The sequence below is a fragment of the Anas platyrhynchos genome, chromosome 39 (assembly GCF_047663525.1).
Source record: "Anas platyrhynchos isolate ZD024472 breed Pekin duck chromosome 39, IASCAAS_PekinDuck_T2T, whole genome shotgun sequence".
Classification (NCBI taxonomy): domain Eukaryota; kingdom Metazoa; phylum Chordata; class Aves; order Anseriformes; family Anatidae; genus Anas; species Anas platyrhynchos.
Window position 1 is genome coordinate 4371561 of NC_092627.1, and position 9090 is coordinate 4380650.

General features: G+C 46.5%; 1 long non-coding RNA gene across 1 annotated transcript; it reads right to left on the reverse strand.

Moving 5' to 3' along the window:
• Positions 1-1822: 1822 nt before the first annotated feature.
• Positions 1823-5658, reverse strand: LOC140001256 (uncharacterized). Its single transcript, XR_011806334.1, has 2 exons — positions 5387-5658; positions 1823-4486 (listed from the first exon to the last, which is right to left on the reverse strand). It is a non-coding gene; the product is annotated as an uncharacterized lncRNA (long non-coding RNA).
• Between the last annotated feature and the right edge of the window lie 3432 nt (positions 5659-9090).

Here is a 9090-nt window from a genome sequence, read left to right on the forward strand (position 1 = left end):
TGGGGTGGATTCATGGTATTTGGGGTTTTCTTTCATTTTTGGGGGTGATCCTGTTCTTTTTTGGGGTGTTTTTGACGTGTTTTTGGGTTTCCGCTGGGTTTTAGTTGGGTTCTTGTTGGTCATCATGGTGCAAAAGGGTAAATCGTGGGTTTTGGAGAACATCAGGTAGGTTTAGGGGGACTTTTGGGGTGGATCTATGGTTTTTGGGGTTTTCTTTCATTTTTGGGGTTGATCCTGTTTTTGTTTGGGGTGTTTTTGACATGTTTTGAGGTCTCCGTTGGGTTCTCGTTGGTCATCATGGTGGAAAATGGTAAATTGTGGGTTTTGGAGAACATCAGGTGCGTTTAAGGTTTTTTTTTGGGGTTAAAGCACGTTTTTTCTTCTGATCCTGTTATTTTTTGGGATGTTTTTGATGTGTTTTGGGGTTTCCGTTGCGTTTCGTTGAGTTCCTAATGGTTTTTATGTTGGTTGGGAGTGGACCTTGGGATTTGGAGAACATCAGGTAGATTTAGGGTGGTTTTGGGGTGGATCTATGGTTTTGGGATTTTCTTCTGATTTTTAGGATTTTCTTCTGTTTTTGGGGTGATCCCGTTCTTTTTTGGGGGGTTTTGACGTGTTTTGGGGTCTGCATTGGTTTTCGTTGGGTTTTCCGTGGTCATCGTGGTGGAAAAGGGTACATTGTGGGTTTTGGAGAACATCAGGAAGGTTTAGGGTGGCTTTGGGGTGGATCTATGCATTTGGGGGATTTTCTTCCAGTTTTGGGGGTGATCCCGTTCTTTTTTGGGGTGTTTTTGACGTGTTTTGGGGTCTCCGTTGGGTTTCGTTGGGTTTTCCGTGGTAATTATGGTGGAAAATGGTAAATTGTGGATTTTGGAGAACATCAGGTAGGTTTAGGGGGACTTTTGGACAGATTCATGGTTTTTGGGGTTTTCTTCTGTTTTTTGGGGTGGTCCCATTCATTTTTGGGAAGTTTTTGAGGTGTTTGGGGGTCACCGTTGGGTTTTGTTGGGTTGTCGTTGGTCATCATGGTGGAAAATGGTAAATTGTGGGTTTTGGAGAACATCAGGTAGGTTTAAGGGTTTTTTGGGGTGAAATCATGGCATTTTGGGTTATTTTAGGATTTGGGTTTATTTTGGGGTGGTTTTGAGGTGTTTTGGGGTCTTCATTGGGTTTCGTTGGGTTCTTGTTGGTCATTATGGTGAATGGGAGTGAAATGTGGGATTTGGAGAAGATCAGGTGAGTTTCGGGTGGTTTTGGGGGGAAATTCATAGTTTTTGGTTTTTTTTCTTCTGATCCATTTATTTCTTGGGGTGTTTTTGACGTGTTTTGGGGTCACCGTTGGGTTTTGTTGGGTTTCCATTGGGTTTTATGGTGGTTGGGAGTGTATTGTACATTTAGCAGAACATCAGGTAGGTTTAAGGTTTTTTGGTGGGTTAAATCACTTTTTTTCTTCTGATCCGGTTCGCTTTTGGGGTGTTTTTGAAGAGTTTTGTGGTTTCCGTTGCATTTCGTTGAGTTCCTAATGGGTTTTATGGTGGTTGGGAGTGGACTTTGAATTTTTTTTTAATTTTTTTTATTTTATTTCTTCCAAAACCCATATATTTTACATGCAAAACATTGTACATAGAGATTAATATCAAAATGCAATACAGATCAGGTGCACTTTAAGCTGGACTCTAGGATTTGGGAAACACACCAGGGTACATATTGCTTTGAAACCACCATTTTTTTTTTTTTAATGTCATGCATACCACATAATATTCAGTCTTTTGTTTTGTATTTTTCTGTTTTTATACAAAAATACCAGTGCTTATTATACTAGTTACTGGGAAAAAAAAAAATCAGATCTGTGTGCCCTCTTCAAATCAAAATTTTGTTGTGAGAGCACTGGATAAATATATATACACACACCAACAAGTGTCATAAACTTTGCCTTTGCTGAAGGAAGATAAATAACACAAAGAAAATCTGTCTAGTTTGTTTTACAGGCTTGTCTTTCTCAGTATGGAACAAACTGACCTCCCTGGTCTAACTTTGCAGTTGGCTATTCTGCCTTTGTCCTGGAGAGAAGAGCAAGAAAGGAACAAATCTATTTTTGCACTCCAAAAACGCGTTAGAGGAGGATTATCACACCCACCTAAGGGTACTTCCTTGTTTGTTTATAAAGCACCAAGTATTTCTCTTGGACAGTCTCTGTTGCTGGCTTGTTTTGTGCCTTCCATTTATAATAAAGATATTCAAGATGCTTACCCCTTGGGTTTTTGTTTTTTGTTTTTTGTTTTTTTTTAAAGAACAGTGGAAGTGGAGAGTCAGATGACAAGCAAGAACAAACACCAGAAACTCCTTGTTCTGCCCCTGCTTTTTAATCACCCAGCATCACCCCGGCTGCAAAACAGCCTCTGCTGATTTACCTGCTTGTTAAAGCACCCCACAGGCTGCAAGTGCGGTGTGCTAGGTGTCAAGTTCTATTTCACGGTGCACAGGTAACCATTCGTCTTCCCACAGTCGAAGCACAGAACAGCCTCTTGCTAACAGAACTCATCCCTGCTGCTGCAAGAAACCTCATGGCCTGCAGGAAAACCTCAAGCTAAGAGTTCCAAAGCAAAAGCAGAAAACGCATGATTTGTACTCTTTATATTGGAGTGAATTCTAGCTGCTAAACGCTGCCTACATCTGAGGGCACGTGCTGAGGCTGGGAGGAAGGACACTCAACACCCACTGACAGCAGGAGTGCAAAGATGCCAGCCAAGAAGGCAAAGGTTAGAGCTGAACGCTGCCTCAGCTTCCTCCAGCAGCCAGCTGGGGGTCACCTTTCAGCACGCTCTCTGAGACTCTGAGCCCCGAGTTACCGCAGCCGCCAGGTACAGCTGCTCCTTGCTGGCCCAAACTATTTGAAGAGTCTTCAAACTTCAGGGACCTGTTTTATGACAGCCTCAAGATCAAATCAATCTGTTCTGAAGGCGCTGATCGTCCTGGTGTTTCTGCAGCTGTCAAAGAACAATCCTGAACCGAGGCACTCGTCTGATCAGACAGTGCTGCAGCACAGATTTCTCTTTAGCTTGACACATCAAGGTGAAGAGGAATTGATTCTTGCAAGCACCCTCTCAAGCAGGGATCTAATAAGGTGACCAGAACGACAGATCTGTTGTGCAGATCTGAGAACGTCCCTCTGCAGGGAATCACTTTCAAGCCTAAGATGTTTCACCCATCTCCCTGCCCCAGAGCGACACAAGTAAAGCTCTTAAGCAATTGCTAACCTGTTCTCAGTGCTCACGAGTCCCAAATCACTCATTTTACAATCTATAAACCATGGCAGCTGGCACCTAGTTGGCACACGGTGACACTGCACACGTTGGCAGTGTCGTCAGGAGCTGCAAAGTCAGGGCTGAGGGGGTTAAGGGAAAACCACACATCAGTTTAGCAACTTGGCTCCAGTAGGATACTTCCTACGGCAGGAGTTTCAGCAAAGCCACTCAGAGGGACCTGCTGGCTAATTCAAACGGGACTTCTGCTGGAGCAGTCAGAAGGCAGCAGGAGATATCCAGTGGGCATCACTGTCAGTCTGTGGCAGTTTGGGGTCCAGGTACCAGTGGTTATGCGTGGTTTTCTCTGCTTCACTTTCTCCAAAGCTGTGAGAAAATATTTCTTTTACAGCACTGTACAGTCCCACGTTACGGATGGAACCAGCTGCATCAACTTCCAGTACGACGGTGTTGGAAAAAGGTGCCTTTGGTGGTCAGGAGCACAACAGCTCTGCTGATGTGTTATTTAAGTGTGTTCTTACATCTGAGTTTCCTCATAGCAGTATGTAGCTGAGGGGGTCCAAGTTTCCCAGGGAAGGTTTATGTTTTTTCTCCTACCAAGCACCAGCTCAGTATACAAAGCTCTGTTAATAACACCCAAGCATGTAGATGTTAAACTGAAACTGCTTTTAAACCTAGTTGTTGTTACAAAAATAGCTTAATACACCATCTTCAGAGGGTAAAAATTCACATGGAAGTACAGAAAAACCCAGAAGCGCTTCCTGAGCTTCAGTTTACCAACAGCACCATCGGATTTAGATCCTGGCCTGGCAGCCAGGATGCAGGGTCTGTAAGCATTGCTGCGATGTGGAAGTGCCAAGGCAGGTTTCTGGCCTGCCCTGACTAAAAGACCTTTTTTTTCCATACAAACAGCGTGCCAGGGTACGCTGTAATGCCAATGTGCCAGGTCAATAGAGGATGTCAAACAACAGAGGCGTTTCTCCTAATTTCTGGCATGAAAACACTTTTAACAGCATTCTTTTCACCAAGAAACCCCTCTCTATCTTCTCCAATACTCCAGGATCTGCTGCAGCTGCAGCAGCCGCGCTGCTACAACCCACATCTTTGCCAAATCTTTTCAATAATTGTGCTTTACCTCGGCAATGTTGAGGTCACTCCTCTTCCTCCTCCAGCTGAGGAAGCAGCTCGCTGGCTCTGCCACATTGCAGGTGCGCAAGCGAAAGCTGGGAACACAGGAGTCAAACTCTCAGTGCTCACAAAGCCACCAGGGCACAGGCCTGACACAGAGGCACCCTGGATCCGCTCTCCCTCCCCGCTGCGAGGCTCGCAGCAGCCCCGACCCGAAGCGCACACAATGCTTCGCATGGTGATGTCACCGCTGATTCTGAGTCCCCAGGTGAGGATCTGCCTCACCACTCTCAACGCTGGGGTTGGGTTTTGTTGTTTTTTTTCTTTTAAACATTCACAGCTTATGGGAAACCATCAGGTAAACCACAGATCGCTAGGGAAGAAGTCCCACACGAGGGAAGAAGTCCGTGCTTTTCTTCCAGGCAGTGTCACGTGCTTTAACACGCCGCGTTCGACAAAGCAGCTCTCCCCGTTTTGCTCAGTGGCAACAGGCACGACTGCAACGCACACAGGTGTAGGCAGCACCTGCAGGTCCCAAACCCTTAACCGGTTTGTAGAGAGCACCAATTTTTTAAGTAGTGGTTCTCCCTTAATCCATGAGCCCTTCTTGCCTTTATTTATATCGGGTGGCTCTCCTCTATTTTCCTCCTCAGTGTCTGAGCAGACACTGGGAATCATTTCGGGAGGAAGGGCACTGCTGAAGCTCCTACATCTACTCTCCGAGAAAAGAGAGTATGTTAAAGAATACAGATTTCCTTTCTTTTTCCTTTTTTAAATACAATTTCTGAAATCAACGCTGCGGCCTGGCAGCAAATACCTACGGGACTAAAGAGGATTCCTCATCCTCACTGTAACGTTGTAGTTAACTTCCCAACGAACCCATCTCCCCAGGAAGCGGCCATTTGAGATGGGAAGGAGCAGAGCAAGAGGAAGCTCTCCTTAGACTAGCTCCTCCCCCAACACCACCTCGCCACCCAGCACCAAATTCAATTCACCTGCTCCACCCGATCAGTCGAACGGGCGTCCGACGCTGGCACATGCCACAGCGGTGTTTCTGACGTGGCTTAAATCACCTATCCGCAGAATATCTCGGCTCCGTACGCTCCAATAACGCAGTAGTTGAGAAATAACGCCCAGAGCTCACACTCTGAGTGCAGCCCAACAGCACCGAAGCACCGGGAGGCTAAACATTCCCAACCTGGCAACAAGGCTGACCCAAGCAACAGCACGGAACCCTTCTGCACCTTCAGCGTGGACATCAGCGGAAGGAAACACAGATTTTTCTTTTCTCCTGGGGCTGCACCACTCAGGGCCAGCAGAGCAGTGCTTCCCCTTCCCTTCTCTGTCTGTGCCAAGATCATGCCTCGTCTCTCGAGTCCTGCCCGTGATGGTGCCTGGCCTCAGCCCCTTGAGGCGGCCATTCCTCCACCACCGCAGCTCTCTCGTGGCAAGCTGCGAGTCATTTTATGGCTTGTCACGGCTTTCCAGAGCCAGGCACACAGGTTCTGGAGAAGGCTGGGGCAGGACAAGCCTGCTTTAAGCCCCAAACCTGCCTCCTTTACTGTCTCCTCTCAGGCCAGGCCTACCCTCCGGGCCCAGCAGCACTCATCCTGCCTGCCCCAGGACCCGCAGGTTGCGCCCTGTGGTAGCAGCAAAGAGCCCCCCAAAGGTCTGTCCTGGGGTACACAGGGGTCAGGCAGCCCCGTCACTGCACAGACACCCACGGGACACGTCACCAGAGCCGCTACCGGCTTGGCAATTAAGGACGTGGGAGAGGAGCCCACGTCACGCAAGCATTCGTGGCTGCCCTGGACAAAGAAATAAACATTGGCTGGTTTTCTCCCCATTTAAATAGCTAAAAGCACCGCTAACAGTTTCTTTCTTTGCGTCCAGCCTGTACTACGTTTAAAGAAAGAAGCAGCTTCTGCTGAGGAGGTGGAAGATGCTGTCAGCAGAAACACCGTGCCTAGAATGCGAGCAGGGAAGACAGCGATGCTGCGAAATAAAGCTTTTATAGCCGCTTCAGATCAGTTGGCCCGGGCTCCAAGGGTCAGACACCCAGCTGGGAAGATTGAATTTCCTCCTCGATAGCCTTGCCCAGCTCAATCTTGCCATCCTGACTTGGCTCCAGAGAAAGCCTCTTATTAAAGGCACAGAGAAACAATAGCTTCTCGGCCAAAAACTAGGAGTTCAAGCAATCCAGTGAAAAAGCTGTGCTTGGGAACAAGAACGTTTCAGAGTCTAGTTGATTTTAGTTCTCATCGTCACTCGTGTCATGGCAAAGGGCCTCTACAGAGGCAAAAGAGTCTCAGCACTGAGGTAGGACATAGCTCAAACACCAGCCCCAGAAGGTGGAGATCATAGCCTTGACTCACCCTAAAGGAATCGCAGAAAGGGCACCAGGTAAGAGGACAAGGAGGGTTTTTGCTCTAGGGTTAGTTTGTCACATAGCCCAGGAGCCACTGGCTTTGGCTAGCATTTGACAACTGATTCTGGACCTTGAATGGACGAAGCCATACTCTGCCTCTGAATAATGAGGCTTGCATAGAGAGAAAACCCACACTGCCTATAGGGACTCTGTCATAGCAGTGGGCTTGCTTCTTGATCCCCATCCCTCAACACAGAGACGCGTGGTTTTGTCCCAACATTAAGTATTTACAACAAATTCGACAAGCGCTTTTCCTCTGCCAGCAGCAAACACCTGAGGGCCCCCACAGCTTCACAAATCATAGAGGGAAGAGCCTACCGTGCCGCGAAAAGTTCGGAAAATAATTCAAAATTGATCTGCTAGGGGAAAAAAAAAATAAAAATCGATGGCTGGTGGCAGGGTACACAACACACCCGAGTCTCAGCTCTGTCCTCCGCAGGGTCAGTGCCCACGCCCAAGCGCGATGCTGATGGCACCCGAACATTTGCTGTAGCAGGCAGCAGAGCCAGTGGCTCAGGGGAGCAACTTTTAAAACCAAGAGGCACTTAAACAACCCTTCATCGACCCCGTGACTGCGGCAGAGTCCCGACTGCTCGCCCCGGATTCCTCACACCAACAAAAAGCACCAACCAAAGCCTGGGGGAACTTTGGTACAGCACAATCGGCATTCCCTTGCCTGCAAACTTATCTTGGACTGATTTGTGGGAAAACACATCTTGGGGGCAAAAATATGAAGAAGTTTTGGAACTAGAAGTTAGTAGCTTCGTGCCATTGGAATCTTACTATGTATGTGTACAAAGGCGTAACCCGCCTAAGGGTATGGGTAAACAGGATTGTATAAATACGGGTACTACTTATGTGGGAAATCAGACATCTTGTAATCAAACAATTGATATTAGTACAACTAGCAGTTGGGCAAATTCAACCAGCTGGCCAGTTCCAGAAGGAAAAGGGTGGTATTGGCTATGCAATGATACAGCCCGTAAGGTCTTGCCCGAGAACTGGAAGGGAACTTGCACTCTTGGAGCAGTAGTCCCCAATATGACAGTACATGATGTAGTGCCTCGAGGTTACTTGAGAAATCATATCCGGAGAATCAGGCAAAAAATTAGCAATCCATTGATAGAGAGACACACCGCTTTTCATAGTTTTGTTCGATGGTTTATCACATGGTTAGGAGTGAGTGAATTGGAAAAGGCAATAGTTAATATTTCTGCAATTATAGAGAAGTTAGAAAACAAAATTTCGGATGCTATAAAGGCTCAACAAGAAGAGATATCTAGTTTATCACAGGTAGTATTACAAAATCGGATGGCCCTAGACTTGTTATTGGCCACTCAAGGGGGAGTCTGTACAGTAATAAACACAAGTTGTTGTATGTATGTAGATCAGAGTGGAAGGATCTCTACTGACCTGGAAGAAATATGGAAGCAGACAAGGATCCTACATGAGATCAGTAAAGATGATCTTTCATATTTAGTTTAGTTTTAGTGAAATATGGAATAAGTTAACCTCCTGGTTGCCCAATTTCTAATGGTTGAAACAAGATTTCATTGCTCTAATCGCAGTAGTAGTGTTAGGAATATTTGTGTGCATGTTGTTTAGATGCCTGCTTTGTTGTGTTACTGCAAATGATAGAAGCATCTGATGCAAAAGAATTTGCATGGGAAAAGAAAAGGGGGGATTGATTAAGGAGGTATTGGGGAGGCATTGGGGAGGCAAGGACAATCCCCAGACAAGGACTGTATATCTCGAAACAAGACACTGGAACTCATGATAAGGAAGCGGCAGACGGACAGAGAAACAAACATAAGGACTATAAATCTCAAAACTGGACATTGGAATTCATTATAAAGATACAACAACTGGAAGAATTAGCAACAACCAGCGCTTGCAATTAAGAAACATGCCAACTCAGCAGATTCCTGACCAAAGGTGAAAAGTACACTGTGAGGAAGACTCGGGGTCTTCCTCCCAAAGACCCCTGCCCACGTCCCAAAGACCCCTGCCCACAATTCTTGGGAGGCTCTACGCAGGTGCAAGGTGCCAAAAGGCTAATTAGCATGAGAAGCGAGGGAAGGGGGGGATAGGTAAGGAATATGTATAGGCGCTTGTAGAATATTGAGAGATTGATTGTATAAATTCAAGACTGCTTTCCACCTTGGGTATGCACGATAGGTGGAGAGATCCCCTGTGCATCATCCAGCGCTGCAATAAAGACTATACCACTTCAAGGAATTTCAGCTTCGATCTTTGAATCATGGTAGAACA